Consider the following 15424-nt stretch of genomic DNA (forward strand, 5'->3'; position numbering starts at 1 on the left):
ACATCATGACATGCAGGTCATTACACCCCCCTGTATTTCCTTTCAGGGTCTAACCTCAAGCTAGTGCTGCTGCCGACCACAGACACGATTCTGGTCTTCTGGTGCTGAGCCAAGCTCAAGCAGGGGAAGGTAGAACAATAGGTTTCCTGTCACAGGGAGGTGTGACCACCTCCCAGACAGGACTTGTTTATTGGGCTTGGGTCGGGGCGCTTGCCAGCGCCACCAGACTGCTTTGTAGGGCACATTTGGTGCCCTCGTTGTATACTCCAGTTGAAACCAGTTGAGGGAGTCATTAGTTCTTGCTCTTGTGCGAAACTGGACAAAGGACTGTCCAGCCCCTCGTCTGGGAGGGACCTCTGAATCGTTGCAACCCTTTCCTTTGGGTACTTAATGGCTTACCTGTGGGTTGCGCTTCAGATTCGCCATGGGACAAGATTCAGATCCGAAACCACTTCTTCTTCTACCCTCAGGGCACTTTGGACTTAGTTGGACTTCACTTTGGGAACTGAGACTGCATCTGAGAAGGCTGCTGCTGCTCCTGGTCTCATTGTCCTGCCAGTCATCTACGTCGTCTGTGCCAGTGCGTCATCTAGGTTCTTCTCCAGGCCTATGGGCTTCAAAGATATTGAAGGAATCTCCCTTGGAGTGAAGGAGTCACTTCCCTGCATCTGCTGGCAACACAGCTAATCTGACCGGTAGAGTTATTGGGGAGAAGTGAAATCCCGGGTGGAAACACTCTGGATGGAGAAACTCGACTCCACCCCCGATTATGCCTGTTGAATATATGGGGGACAACAGATCTTTCAAGGGGAGGAAAATTATGGGTTACACTCGGCCTTATGGTCGCAAAACGCAATATAGCACGAAAGTGGGGGGGCGGATTCTAGACCAACCCTGAGGGATTGGGAAGAAGATATGGATTGGTGTATGCAAGCAGGGCGTGTTGAGTAGGGGATGCCTCTACAAATGGTCCAAAATCTGGGGAAACTGGAATACTGATTGTGATGCTCTGTCCACCCGTCCTGGTAACCACTCAGCTGGAAGAAGTGTGACTCCTTATGGAGGTGGCGGAGCCCATGTCTTGACAATTGTTATCCTGTATTCATGAGGGTGTGTGAAGGTAATTGTTGCTCATGTATGTATTGCTGCAATTGTCCATCTGTGAGAACTAAACTACTGCCGTTTTGCTTTCTGCTTACAATAAAGAGAGTTTTAATAAAAATAACTAAGCTGACCGGTCCGGACTTCAAAAGGCTCAGCAACACAAGTGGTGGTTCTGCATCTCCCTCAAGGCCTACACTGTCTTCTCACCGAGTTTGAGGCCAGTATCCCTTGTCGGAACCGCTGGAATAGCACCCCTGTGCACCACGTCGACTTGCCATTGCCAAGACTTGCTTACTATCTTCTCCAGAGATATTGGGGCTCTAAGAAGCTCCAGCCTCCATCATCTCTCCCTTCAAAGATCTTTGTCCTCCCCACATCCTCTGCACCGTGGGACTGCATCTTGGGTGAGCTGCTTGAGGTCCTCTTAAGAGTCCTGTGCATTCAGCCTGTCGTTCCTCTTGAGGTTCTTCTTTGGCTCCAGTGGGCTCCCCTGCTTGCTTGGGGCCTGCTCTGACTCTCCTGCACTTGGTGAATCCCTTGGACCTTGCTGGTCTCAAAACTGCACCTTCTTCGTTTTCCAAACTGTTTCTGCTGCCAAGGCTTGTTGGTGCTCTGCCGGACACCGACCCCCTGGTTCTTGACTTCTGACATTGGACAGCTAGTAAATGGCTCCTGGTCTTCCAAAGCATCGCTTAGTCCTCATAGCTGCAGCAAAAAGGTCACCGTCAACCCTCCTGCATCTTACTTTACTGTGGTTATTGGTCTTCCATGCCTCCTGGCATAGACTCTCTCCCCTCTGCTTGCAGGTAGTCCTCTTCTAGAATCCACCCTTGGATTCCATTGGACTCTTTTTTTTAATTTTCTTCGCCAGTGGCATCTTCACTGAAGTCCTCCATTGTGGTTTACATCGGTTTCTGACATCACTTCGCACCTATGCACCCAGCCTCCCTGGTGTAGGTATCCTGGTACCTGGGGTATCCATGAGTGGGGTGACTGTCCAACCTTCCATCTTCCACAGGGTTGCCACAGGGTTGTCTGGGAAGGGTCCTTCTTCTGCAAAACTGCATTCGCGACTTCCCCATCGACCTGGATTGAGTACGCGGTTGTGTTTCTATTCTGCACACGGCCTTTGTGGGGTTCCTGGGTACTTACCTTCGGTGGTTCCTTGGGTCTTCAGCTCTTCTAAGTCTTCTGGGTCAAGTCTTGACTTCGGTCGCGCTTTGCATTCCACTTTATTAGTATATAGTTTGGTCTCCCCCTGAAGACCACTATGTATTTGTACTACTTACCTGTTCTCCTTTTGAAATATTGAGTGTATTGTGTTTATATCTCCGGGTAGGAGATATACCAATGTGTTAGTGAGTATGTATAATAAATACAACTATTTTTATAACTACACTGTGTGGTTCTTTTTCGTTTAACTTACACTGCATTATTAGCATTGGTAAAACAAGCTGCTTAACACTCCTTCTGGACTAAGCCTGAATGCTGCTCGCCACAGCTTAGAGAGCTTTTTAAGATTGTCTTTGAATTTGAGTAGGTTCACACCATGGAATGAAATAGAACTGTGTGAGTCATAACTCTATTTTAAGTGGAGAAAATGGGTAGCCCTTTCTCACTGACGGGGTCTTTTTTGACACAAGACGTTTCTGTGCACATTTTATTCTATTCATTCATTCACCTTCTACGTTTTACACTGAACACTTTTTCTTTCTCTTCACGGATAAGAAAGCTACCGATGATGAGAAACGTGAGCATATTGGTGAGTACCTACCAGCAGCTCCCCTGGTGGCACTTACGTCAGGTGCTTTCTTTGCTTCACACCTTTTTTCTCTACATACAACGTTTTAGATATAGAGGGTGGTAGTAACCGGGTGTAACTGGTAATTGAATGTTTATATAAAAGGTATATTGGTCTATAAATGGGACATTTCAGGACTAGGCATGATTGGTAATTTTATGATACCAATGTTTAGGGGGAGATTCCTGTTGAATACCCCTCGGGTCCCTACGAAAGTGTGTATGTCCAACTTGCTAGTGTCAGCTGCAAAGTAAAGACTGCCGATGTGGAGATTGGTGTGGAGATAAATATGTCTTCCTATGCTGACTTTACTTTTGTTGCACTTCAGCTATTAAGCTAGCACCCCTGGCCGAAGATTCTTCCACTGCGACCCCTGGAGCAGACTGCCGGAGGTATTGTTGTGAATCTCTTGCTGTGCCAGCTAGCTGCGCACGGAGAGAACAAGGCGAGTTTGCTCGAACAAACTCAAGTGAGTACAACAATTCACCCAGTCTGTCACTCCTGTACCTGTACCACATCAGGTAATACAATATGCCTGAGAGACCTTAACTGTGAACATTTGGGACGATCCATCAATCACTGCTATCCCTGCACAAACACTGAATAGTCATTTGCTACCGACTGACTTTTGAGTTAAAAAATACCTGGAAATTGCTGCACCGTAGCAAAGTGAGCCTGTTCCAGAGTTTTACTCTTATTTCAATCTTTTCATTCTTTATTTGTTGGGATGGAAAATTCCTCTGCATGGTAATGATCATGCACCCCTGCCCTGAGTGCCCAACTGTACTGACGTCTGGTTCCCTAATGCTGATTTTTGTTGTCATTAGCTAACACAGATCTTGTGTGTACGCCATGGAAACGGCTTGCTCAAGGATTACAGTCTGGTTAGACCAGGAAAGGTGCCCAAAGCGCTTCCCTTATAGTGGTAGAAGGCTACCGCCTTCACCAGGAGTTAAGTAGCACAAGTGCAGTGGTGGCCGCATACTGTGTAGTAATCAGTAGGAGTGAACACGTTCTATTTATATTTGGCGTTGGCTAAGACATTTTAATTTTACTAAAATATGTATAATATACTTACATAAAGGGATTTTCCGCCACCTCTCCACTCCCATTGGTCTGTTGTGTCATTCACATTTTTCTTCTACCTACTACAGCTTACAGCATGGGGCAGTTGTCAGCCTATTTAAGCCATTGGTTAACTTCACTTTGAGTGACTGCACTTTGCTGTCTCACATGGAGCACATCTGCACACAAGCTAGTTCCCTTAAGTGACTTTGTTTTTGTTTTGACTTTATAATTATTTTAGTTTTGTCTTTGTGTTTACAGCCTGATGTGATAGAAGGACGTATTTGAACCCATCTTCTGCCAATGGTGTTGTAAATTCCTGTTGGAGTGTTATGATTCTCTGACTGCTGCAAATTCACAGCATGCCAGATCAATTTGTGTCCATTTGAAACTGCTCTATATTAAATTCTTTCTTACTTTCTTTCTGTCTTTTTCTCTTTCTCCCTTTCTTTCGTTTTCTTTCGTTTTTCATTTTCTCTTGTTTTTTCTTTCCTTTGTTTCTTTCTTTCTTTCTGGAAGGTTGTAGCCAATGCCATAGTGATTGACTTTTTAGGTCTGTGTTAGCCAATATCTTTTGATTTTCCTAAAATTATGTGTATAACATAGTTACTTATAGGGGTTTCAGTGAGACTTCATTCATTGGTCTGTGGTTGGTGTTCATTACTCTTTATTTCACCCACTCCAGCATGGAATATGGGGAAATGTATCAATGAACGTCAGCCATTGGCTGACTTCACTTTTGCATGCCTCCCTTTTACAAGGCCCATATGCAAACATAAAGTTGTTCCCTTCACTGCCAGGGAGTACTATGGTAATGTGTGGTTTTATTGAGACCCAATAACTTTTTTTTTTGTTTTTAGATAGAGGGACCCGCATATTCTCAAACAGTAAAGTTTTGCTAAAACAAGATTTGCCAGAAGGCTGGTCAGGCAACGCTAGACCTATTGGTTTTGCGAATGCTTGTTAACTTGTGTCACTAGACAGAGGCCAGCAGGCTCATTCATTTTAAAGTTCTGCTGCTGTGTGCCTACCCTACTCTGACCTACATCTGTTTGATGTGTAGTGCTGCACAGCGCAGGACTAGTGTATTTGCACTGGGAGTATGTATGCCTGGTAAGGGTACAATACAAAGATAATGCAGGACCTGAGCAGTGCTTGCATGGAAAATGCATGTGCTGAGTGTATGTGTGCCTATGAGTAGTACAGTACATGCAGAATACAGTGCTGTGCAGTGTGTGCATGTTAAATGTGTGTGCTGGATGTATGTGTGCCTATGAATAATACAGTACATGAGCGACACAGTGCTGTGCCAGTGTGTGTGTAGGTTGTATACATGGACTGCATTATGTGTGCTGCTGGATGGTACAAGACATGGAAGGCTCTGGATTCTATTTTGGAAGACCCAGGCCTGCATCGTGAAACATGGAGTGGAGGGAGAGAAAATCGCACCAGACAGATTTGTGTATTGCTGCATTCCTGTAAGCTGGGTGATCCACACAGTGGCGAGGGGAGAACCAGACCTGCACACTTCAAAGGGTGCACTTTGATTCAGTGAGAGGTCACAATGGGGCCTAGGCACATCTCTGGAAGGAGAGGGGCTGATAAGAGAGTCATAAGAGTAGGGTTGGGGCACTGGGCTAACCTTTTGACAGAGATATCCCTTTGACTGACATCTAGGTGTGAACTCTTGTCACTCCTGTGGACAGTAATAAGGAACTATCAACTTTGGAGTCACTCCTGCGGTGACCAACTACTTTCCAGAGGAAGTAGAGGGCAGAGGAGTCAGCTCTTCAAAGGAAGCAGACCTCCAACATAAAATCCAAAGATTCCGACCCTAAATCACTTTTGGTGTCTGAAAATGGACTATAAGAAGGGGCGTTTGAGACCCCAAAAATTGGCATCCTCCCAGCAGCCGATAGGCCTGTATGAGGAGGGGAAGCTCTGCAAGTCTTCTGCCTGTGACCGAGACTGGGGGCCAAGGTCTGCTAGTCTCCCTGCTGGATGAGGGGACATCACCCAGGGTATCCAAGACCACCTAGCCTGGAGCACCATTGCATAGCTGCTTGCCTAGACCAGGGTACTATGTGAGAAAGAGGAGAGCATTGGAGGGGGAGAGGTCCAGTGGGGAATCCTTTTGAGTGGATTCCCGTTGCAAGGTGTGACGAAACGGTTGATGCACTGATCGGGTCATTGCCCGTACTACTAGTGGGGCATAACCTGGATGTTGTGAATGAGGAATAACCACAATCACTAATGCGAAGAAGAAGTGGGACAGGGAACTGTCAGGGAAACACTAGAGCCTGACCTCAGGAGGATTGTGCCATTGTTTGTGAATGTCATATTTTCCCTTTGTTTTGTTACCGGTAGAAATAAAATATGTATTTTTTTCATAAAAGTGAGCATTTGGCTGGACAAAGATTTATTGCTGCATGCATTTTAAGTTGTGAGACTGTTTTCACTCCCCTATATCCACACCTTCTGCCCTCCCCCTAAGGGAGTCTTGGATTGCTCAACCACATTACTATTGAGAGTCAAGTGCAGAAGGAGTACTTGGTCCATTTGCTCAGAATGCATAGTAGGTCGGGCCCTGTAACATCAGAAGTAATAGGCCTCAACCCCACGGTTGGGCCCAGTAACCCCTACTTGCCCCATGGCCCTCTGAAAGTGGTTCTGAAAGTAGAGAACTCTGTAGACCCCAGAGTGCATCCCTGTAGAGCTGCTTACTCCATGTGTAACTCATTATGTTCTGTTGTGGATAAAATGGTTATCTTTTCCGGAAAAAACAAGCATTGGTTAGGCTGGACTTTACATTATTATATCTAGTTTTGTGATTGTCTCAGTTTAGAGTCTGTTTGTACCTTTCACATGAACCGCCATGACACTTCTGGAATTGTTCACCCTCACTCCCCTGAGAGTCAAGTGCGCAAAGAGCGGACTTGGCTCAATTGCAGGACCATAGTAGGACAGGCCCAGTGCACTAGTGACAAATGACTTCTGCCCCCACGGCTGGAGGCCAGTAGCCAGGTCTGACCTGGGACCCCTAAATGGGGTCTGAAATTGTGTTACTTAGCGATAAATACAGCTTGGTCTACCCCTGCAAATCGTTCTCTAGTTTTTGCATACCTTGTATCATGTTGCCCCACACCATCTTGCTCTGCCATGAGTTAATATAAATGGCCATATATTTCAGCTGTGTACAATTTTATTGAAATAATTTATTTAGGTTCTATTGTAGGTGCCAAGTAATTTAGGATCAATATCTCTATCTTTCCCCAGCTCGCCTTTTTGCAGGGCGGTGTGTAACAGTCCCCAAGCAGGCACTCTCCCAAAGTGACCATTGCTCTTATATCATGAGTGTTGTATTGAAGGGTACATAAATGTCAATACGATATTTTCTGCATATAGTAGAACCTTCTTTTCCCAATTGAATCCCTTCAGTTTCTTCAGCCTGAGCAAATGCCTGTTTAAGTAGGCGTGTGAGAGGGAACATCCCCATGTCATACCCTTTCAAACATTGAGGGCCATCACAAGGATAGTTCACGGACTGGCACCCATTCCAAATAGAAATTATTTGATTAGTAGTACCTTACTATTGCATTCTAGTTAGTGGAACTACCCAAGGCCTTTACCCAGTCCACATCTTTTTTTCCATTCCTACGCACTTCAGTAACCGCAACATTTATTGCCACTCACCCATAATGCATCCAATGGGAGAAAGCATTTGTCCTGGGATGCCTTTTTAAGTCCCCAGACTAACTGCGTGAGCCTTCACATGTCTGATAAATTATTTGCTTTTCTCACAGACCCATACTTCCTTATTAATTGCATTAAATACACCGTCATTTCCATTAAATGTCTAAAGTCTGTGGAAAGGTGAGATATTTGTTTTTAGATCTAGCATCTGTCATTTTTATAACTGCTAGGGTTCCGTGGGAGAGGGAGTCTGGTAGTGAGGCATAGCCATTAGCTCATTGTACAGCTTCATCAAATCTGGAGTAAATGTTCCTCAAATATTTATAACATTTCAGGAATAACTTGCGTTTACCACTCAACATTCCATCCTTCAGGCCTCCTACAACTTTCTTCGCTACATCTGTTGTTATCCTTGTCACATGTAATTTCCCATAATCACCCAATAGCCTATCATCATGACTTTTTTGGAAAAAATCACATTCACCCTTTCAGGATTTGTTAGCACTCTCTTCACTGCTTTGTCTGTGGTAACCTGGTTGCCAGTGCTGAATTTGTATGCTATACATACTATTTTGATTATCCCTTTGATTCACCATGTTCTCTATTGGCCTACTTCTTTTGTCCCCATGCTTACAGAAAGTAGAATTTTAAACAAACATAAATGTTAAATTTGCTTTAATTATTTATTTCACCATTTTGCATCTTTATTTGTACAGACTTTACTTTCTTGGTCAATGACTCTTTTCTGCAAGCTTCCAAGCATTTCACCTTTCTCTTCTTATTTTTTGCCACCATGTACATTGCAGTGATTTCCACAGCCAAGTTTATCCAATTTCTACATCCTTTTGTTATCCACACATGTTCCAGTCAACCTAGTCCCAAATTTTTACAAAAAAGTTCTTTACTATAATCTCTTTTATCTCCTTTTTCAACTGCCCATCTTTGACAGCCCATGCATTAAGTCTCCTATGTTTACTTCTCGTATGCGATTCTTTGTAGCATGCTATACGAAAACACCACAAACTGAGCCCAGTAAACAATCTAACTGTCTCAACGTAGAAACCTAGATCCCTTCCTCCCTCAATCAAGTTAGCAAACTAACAGAGATAGAAAATGCATTATTTTATTAATGTTTCTCTTGTTTAATTGAATTGTTGTTGCTCAGTACAACATAAGGGAGGCATACCCACATATTATTCTCCTTCCTAAATAAAAAAAGAGAACACGCTCCCTTGCTCCTTATTACCCCAATTCAACTTCTCAACCCCTTTCCACTTGATCTAAATTATTGTCTTGCAGCCTAGTTCTTGATATCTATTCTCCCCAAAGAGGCCAACTCCCTCCCCTCCAACTACGACATATTTTTCTTTATCAAGAAAGCCTAGAACTCTTAGCCTCTTTGGGAATCCTAATGCAGTCATGATTGAAATACGACAACATCAAAGTCCATAATTGCAAAATATCTGTTCCCGGGCCAAAACTGTATAAACCAGATTCTCATGAATAAGTAGTCTTTACATTCTTTTCAGATACAGGAATACTACTGGGACATGAGCCTTGCCCCAAAGTTTGAAAATCACTTGCTGGGTGGCTAGCAAAAGAGGGGATATAGTCGTTCAACTGGGTGCTTGTATAGGGTAGGTTCCTTGAACCAGCCATCTCAAAAGTAGTATTTTGAGGCTTTGCACTACCTCCTTTTCTTTCCCCTTTTGAATCCTTTCCAAAATGTGCAGCCACTATATCACAAATTTCATGCTGCCCCATAAACTCTCTGAGATTATGCCTAATCTGGTTCATCCCCTAGCTCTTACCCAATTTGTTTTATCTAATAGATGAAGTTTAGTGGGTTTGCAGTTCCACCTTTTATAGATTGTTTCTTTTTCTTATGATTGTTTCTTTTTCTTATGAATGTCTGAAAAATTTATCTGTGGAACATTTCCTGCCACTTATTGGAGTCCAAAGGGAGATTTAATTCTCTTTCTCATTATGGTTGAAATGGGAATTTACTGCTGAGCTGCTTTGAGTTAATTGAGTTTAGGAACTTTGAAAAGGATAATGATTGAAGAAAGTTCTCTAAGGATGTGAGCGTTCTCCTCTTCCCCTAACTGTAGTATGAAGCACCTTGCCCTGATTACAAGGTAGATGGAATGGAATTTCCAGGTGGTATTCTGCTCTGCCCAATCACGATTGCCCGGTGTTCCCACATTCGGTTTTCGCAGATGCAGTAACTTTAGACCCAATTTTACCAGCCAAAAATTCCATCCTGTAAAATAGTTTGAGACGTCAACTTCAACAGCAGCCAGGCCTGTCTTTACCCGACCTCTTTCGACAGCAAGGGTAAGGGAACATGCAAAGCTCCGTCCCTACTTGGCACTTCCCTCCCCTACCCTCCCAACCACTCCTCCCTGCACCCCTCCTCATCATAGAAGCCTGTGCTCCACTTACCACATGCTCAGGGCAGCTGGTAAAAGGGAACGTTAAGCTCTCAGAATAGGGGATGGGAAACATCCCTTACAACAAAGTTTTTACCGCCCTGCCTTTACCGCACAGGTAAGTACCATGCAGGTAAGTATTTGTGCCTTACCATGCATGCCTTTAATGCACTGGTATTTTGAAAAAATAACATAATCATTATGCTATTTAAAAAAAGGGTATAGGTGCAGGTAGTAGTAATGGGAGGAAAGAGTAATTTTAAGGTTTAGTATTGGGTTGTGTAAAGTGAGGTAAGGGTCATTTTAGAGTTTGAGGGTGAGCAGTGGTAAAGGGAGATACTTTTAAATGTAGAGTTAAGAGATAGGCAGGTTTAAAAAAGGTAAGGTTAATTTTAGGTTTTAGGGGTGGGCAGTGGTAAAGGGAGGTAGGGGTAAATTTAGGTTTTAGGCGTGGGTAGTGGTAAAGGGAGCTAACGTTAATTTTAAGGTTTAGGGATGGGTAGTGGTAAAGCGTAATGCGAAATTTTAGGTGTGGTAAGTGGTAAAGCGAGGTTAGGAGTAAATTAAAAAAACAAGGAGGGTGTTTCCCCACCCCCCAAAAAATAACTTAAATTATAACATATATATATATATCACGACCAAAGTGCTCCCAAGATCTCCTCTCGCCGAAAAGATAAGGCCCAAGGGGATGGGTCACCGAGGCCACTATTGACTCAGGAGGCTGGTCATCCGCCCCTCCCCTTAATTGAAAAAAAAGGCTATGTGGGTTGGGGTCCCCAAAGTGGCTTGGCGAGGGGGCTACACCAATTGATTGGAAGCGGACCTGCAGCCAACCCTACCCTGCACATGGCATTTGGCAGTGCGCATTGAGGTTTGTTGTCTGTGGGGGTTGGACACAGGGCCTGCCCACAGACCAAGCCCTGTGACCTACACTATGCCGCACATGGCACATGTGAGGCATGCGTTTGGCCTCCTGCAGGGGGGTTGGATGCAGGGCGTGTTTGCAGGCTAGGGCGTATTTGCAGGCCAGCCCCTGTGACCAAATGCACGCTGTGCAAGGCCAAAAAGCAGTGCACAGCGTGGGGTTGGGGTGCCTGCGGGAAGATGGTAGCCAGGCCCTGTGGCCAACCCCTTGCCCCGCACGGCCAAAGGCAACTATAACTCGCACCCTCGACATGCACTTCTAATTACCCCACATATTTCATCACTCATTACATTTTCTTTAACATCACTGATAATATCACTGCAGCATTTGCAATTAAAATACTGATGACAAAATTGTTCATGGCGCGGGTCAAGTGACAGTTACATTAGGGCACGAGTTATACTTACTTGAGATGACTATAACTGGGAAATTTAAATGGTTTTGTAACATTTGGTTATGTATGCGGACAACGCCAGGGTGTATCTTCGTGAGGATGCTACGGTGCTCCAGAGTCTCATAAAGTTACTAGGGCAGTTCGGGGACAACTATGGACTAAAGGTTAACTGGGATAAATCCCAGTTGTTCCCATTGACATTCCTTTCACCCGATCAACATATATGTGCAGGGTAGGGTTGGCTGCAGGTCCGCTTCCAATCAATTGGTGTAGCCCCCTCGCCAAGCCACTTTGGGGACCCGAACCCACATAGCCTTTTTTTTCAATTAAGGGGAGGGGCGGATGACCAGCCTCCTGAGTCAATAGTGGCCTCGGTGACCCATCCCCTTGGGCCTTTTTTTTTTTTTTAAGGAGGGGGCATGCGTCTCCCTTCCTCTGAGCCACTAAAGGTCATGGGGACCCCATCCCCGTCGGGCTATTTCCATTAATACGGGGAGGAGGGCGCGGTCCCCCCTCCCCAAGCCTTATTAGACTGTGGGGACCCTATCCGCCGGGGCAAAATTCCATGCAAAGAGGGGCTGCTTGTTCATTCCCCAAGCCTTAATAGACCCCTGAGACCCTATCCCACTGGGCCAAATTCCATTAATCGGGAGGGGATGCGTCCTCCACTCCCTGAGCCCTAATGGGCCTAGGCACCCTATCCTGGGGGCTGAATTGCTTTCGAGAGGGAAGCCACATGGACACTTTCTACGAGCCTTAATAGCCCCTGGAGCCTCTGCACCTTCTGGGTGGACATCCTGGTGCCCACCCCGGGCAACCACAAACAATAAGTTGGGGGCTGCGGGGGAGACCCAGGGCCCCCTCGGCCCCAGCCGGCTCCCCGCATACAACCATTTTGGGTGGTGCGGGAACCAGCATTGCTGTTTGTTTGTTTTTTTGCTACATCCGGGCAGGAGCAATGTGTGTTTCCCTACCTGCAAGAGCACAGGCATCGAAACAAAAGTCTGCTCCCTCCTAGTAGGAGCATTTTTTTTTAAAGCTCCCGCTGAGTGAGATCAGACATGCCTTCCTGCCTGCGTTCTTATGAGCAGGGAACACATGTTTGCGCCCACTCAGCGGGACCTTTAAAAATGCTTCCTCCTTAATGGAGCAGACATGTGATTTCCTGCCCATGCTAATGTGGGCAGGGAAACTACTGTGTTCCAGGGACACAGCTATTAAGCTGGACCCGGGGATGGTATCCCCGTAGCCTTTAGAGGCTCAGAGAGGGGGGGCAGCGTGGCCTGCCTCCCCTTTATTTATGACATTCAGCTCCAGGGACAGGGTCCATGGGGCCTAATAAGTCTCTGGGAGCAAGCCGCGCGGCCCCCTCCTCTGTTTTTCAAGCATTCGGACCTGGAAGAATGGGGTCTCTGGGGCCCATTAAGGCTCACTGGGTGGCACACTGCCCCTCCTACGCTTTTATAATTTGACCTCCCTAAAATGAATGTTTTCTGCTGCCTTGGGGCCCTGGTCCACCTCCGGAGGGGGGTGGGGCATGGAGTGCAGGGCATATGGTTTTTAAAAACATTTGCGGCAAAATAAAACAATTAAAAAAAAAAAAAAATGGTTTTGGCCCCAGGCCTAGGGAGCAAGGTATTCCTACCCTGCCCTCATGTCTTTTTTAAACCTTTTTCTTAGTGCTCTTGTCTCCGCCCGAGCCCTAAGATGGCTGCCATCACATTCTTGTTGATGTGGTGGCAGCCAATCAGATCTCACCATGAGATGTGTCAGCCCCTTCGGGTCTTCTCTGGCGTGAAATATGCAAAGTCATTGAGCATTACATGCTCAAAAACTACTGAATGTATTTGTACCAAATCACAGAAAGCACTTTTTCTGTGCCAAGATCTAGCTTTTTGCCAAATTTTGTGTAAATCATTTCAGCTTTCTGGGCTGTAGCTGTATCTAAAGTTCCCATAGAAAAACGAATGGGGACAACACATTTTGGCATCCGCCTCTTTTTCTCGGTCCTCACTTGACAGATGCCCCTGAAACTTTCCAGGAAGAATCTGAGGTGGAAGTACTTTTTTCTGGAAAGTTTCATGAAGATTCATCAAACAACACCAAAGTTATCAGGAAAACAAAAATGTTTTTCCTATACAAATACGATCCTAACTATAAGTACCCAGTGGGTAATACATTCATATAATATTTAAAAAATTGGGTTTACTTTGCATATGCTTACTATGCATGGTAAAGGCATATGTTCATAACTTATACCAGACAGAATTCCGCATGGTAATTCTGAGCCCATACAGTTATTCCCATTCCAGGGTGTCTAATTCATAATAGCATAGTACTAGTGAGGTGTTACTGCACAGAACCAGGTGTGGTGTGTGCACTCTACCAATACTGCAAAACCTTTTATTTGGACCCCACTGCCTTAGTTGTGAGTAATGAAAAGGTTTTGTTTCAGTGAATCCTAATCTCCCATTTCTTTTATTCTTCATTATCAAAATGTGGAGTGAAAGGCTGCAGATGTATAGTAAGATCTCCTTGGCTTGTTAAGTAGACCCGTACTGTGCAGCTGCCCCTGGCAGATAGAAATTCCAACCTTGGTGATCTCTTGGCATTGAGGAGAGTTTGTCCAGAGGATGAGTGGCACATGTTTTGATCAATGAAGCACCATAACTGTCTCTGCATGCAACCACTCATCATGTTAACTAAGTAGGGAGGCTTGTTAAGAGTGGAGATCAGAAACCCTCAGACACTCGTGTTTGGGATGTTTAGTCTCTAATTTAATCTCAGACTTTTCCCTTCCCAAAAGAAAGAGATGCAGATCACTTGAAGGTGGTTAATGTTGCTATGGTTAAGGGGTAGAGGGACTGCCTGAAAGATACATAATATTTTAGGCAAAATCATTATTTTCAAGGCGGCAGTTCATCCCATGTAGGACAGCATTTGATTGCATCATGACATGATCCCTTTTTTTTGATTTCCCTAAGTAAGGCTGTGAGATTTTTCCTTGACATAAATTCAGATTGAGTCAGTCCAACACCAAAGTACTGAATGCCCTTTTTGACCACAGGAATAGCCTGCTTATCTACAGATGCCCTAAAAGACTTATATTCACAAGCGGCATTAGGCTCTTGGATTTGTTAAAATTGATGAGAAAGCTCTTAACTTTTCTGAAAGCTGTCTAGCTCAGCCTATTGCTCTTTAAGCAACTGCTGTGGTCTACTAGCATTCATTAGAATGTCTTCATCAAAATCAGTGAGCTTAAACATGTCATGCCTCTACTGAGTCCCCTGACTGAGGAGTTGTCTCTCGCCTTTAGTAAAAGGGTGCTGGGGTGAGTGCAAATTGTAAGACTGAAAGGAGGCACACGTGTCAAGTGACTGAATATCTGAGCATCGGCCATTCACTGTAATCCTTGCCCAGGGTGTCTGATAGTTAGCTTGAACCCAACCTATGAAGCGTACCTCAAAGCTCAGTGAATATATTGTATCAACCATCGAACCACAGTTGACCTGCTGAGATGCTTTCTCAGTGTCCAAGGAGAGGAGTAACGACTTCCAGTCCCTCCTCCTTTCTGTAGCTATGTCACTAGCATGTCACTCTTGGATGAAGCCTGTCTGCATGGATTAAAGATGGCATCACTCCATCTAATCTGGTTTCCTATACTGTCTAAAGGTATTTGCTTTCATATTTAGCAATGTTATAGGGCACTAGAAGGCACAGAGTTTTAGGTCATTGCCTGGTTTAAGGATCAGGCAGCTTGTCATTTCTGTCATAGTGTATGTCACTCCCTGAGCACCACTGAATCAATTGATTACTTTAGCCGGAAGAGAGACTAACTGAGGAGCAAAAGTCTTTAAAAGGTTAGTTGAGAAGCCATTGTTCCCCAGTGCCTTGGCAGGCCTCACACCACCAATTGCTAACTACATCTTTTCCTTGGCTATTGGTGCTTCTAATGAGTCAGCGCTTATTCTGCTAAGTTTAGGTTGAGTTATAGATTCCAGATGTAATTC

At 44.8% G+C, this 15424-nt stretch overlaps 1 protein-coding gene across 3 annotated transcripts in view; it reads left to right on the forward strand.

Annotated features, from left to right (window-relative positions):
- Positions 1-15424, forward strand: part of SNX29 (sorting nexin 29) — a 1557993-nt gene that overhangs the window by 56416 nt on the left and 1486153 nt on the right. The gene's annotated exons all lie outside the window — the stretch shown is intronic.

The sequence above is a fragment of the Triturus cristatus genome, chromosome 10, assembly GCF_964204655.1.
Source record: "Triturus cristatus chromosome 10, aTriCri1.1, whole genome shotgun sequence".
Lineage (NCBI taxonomy): Eukaryota > Metazoa > Chordata > Amphibia > Caudata > Salamandridae > Triturus > Triturus cristatus.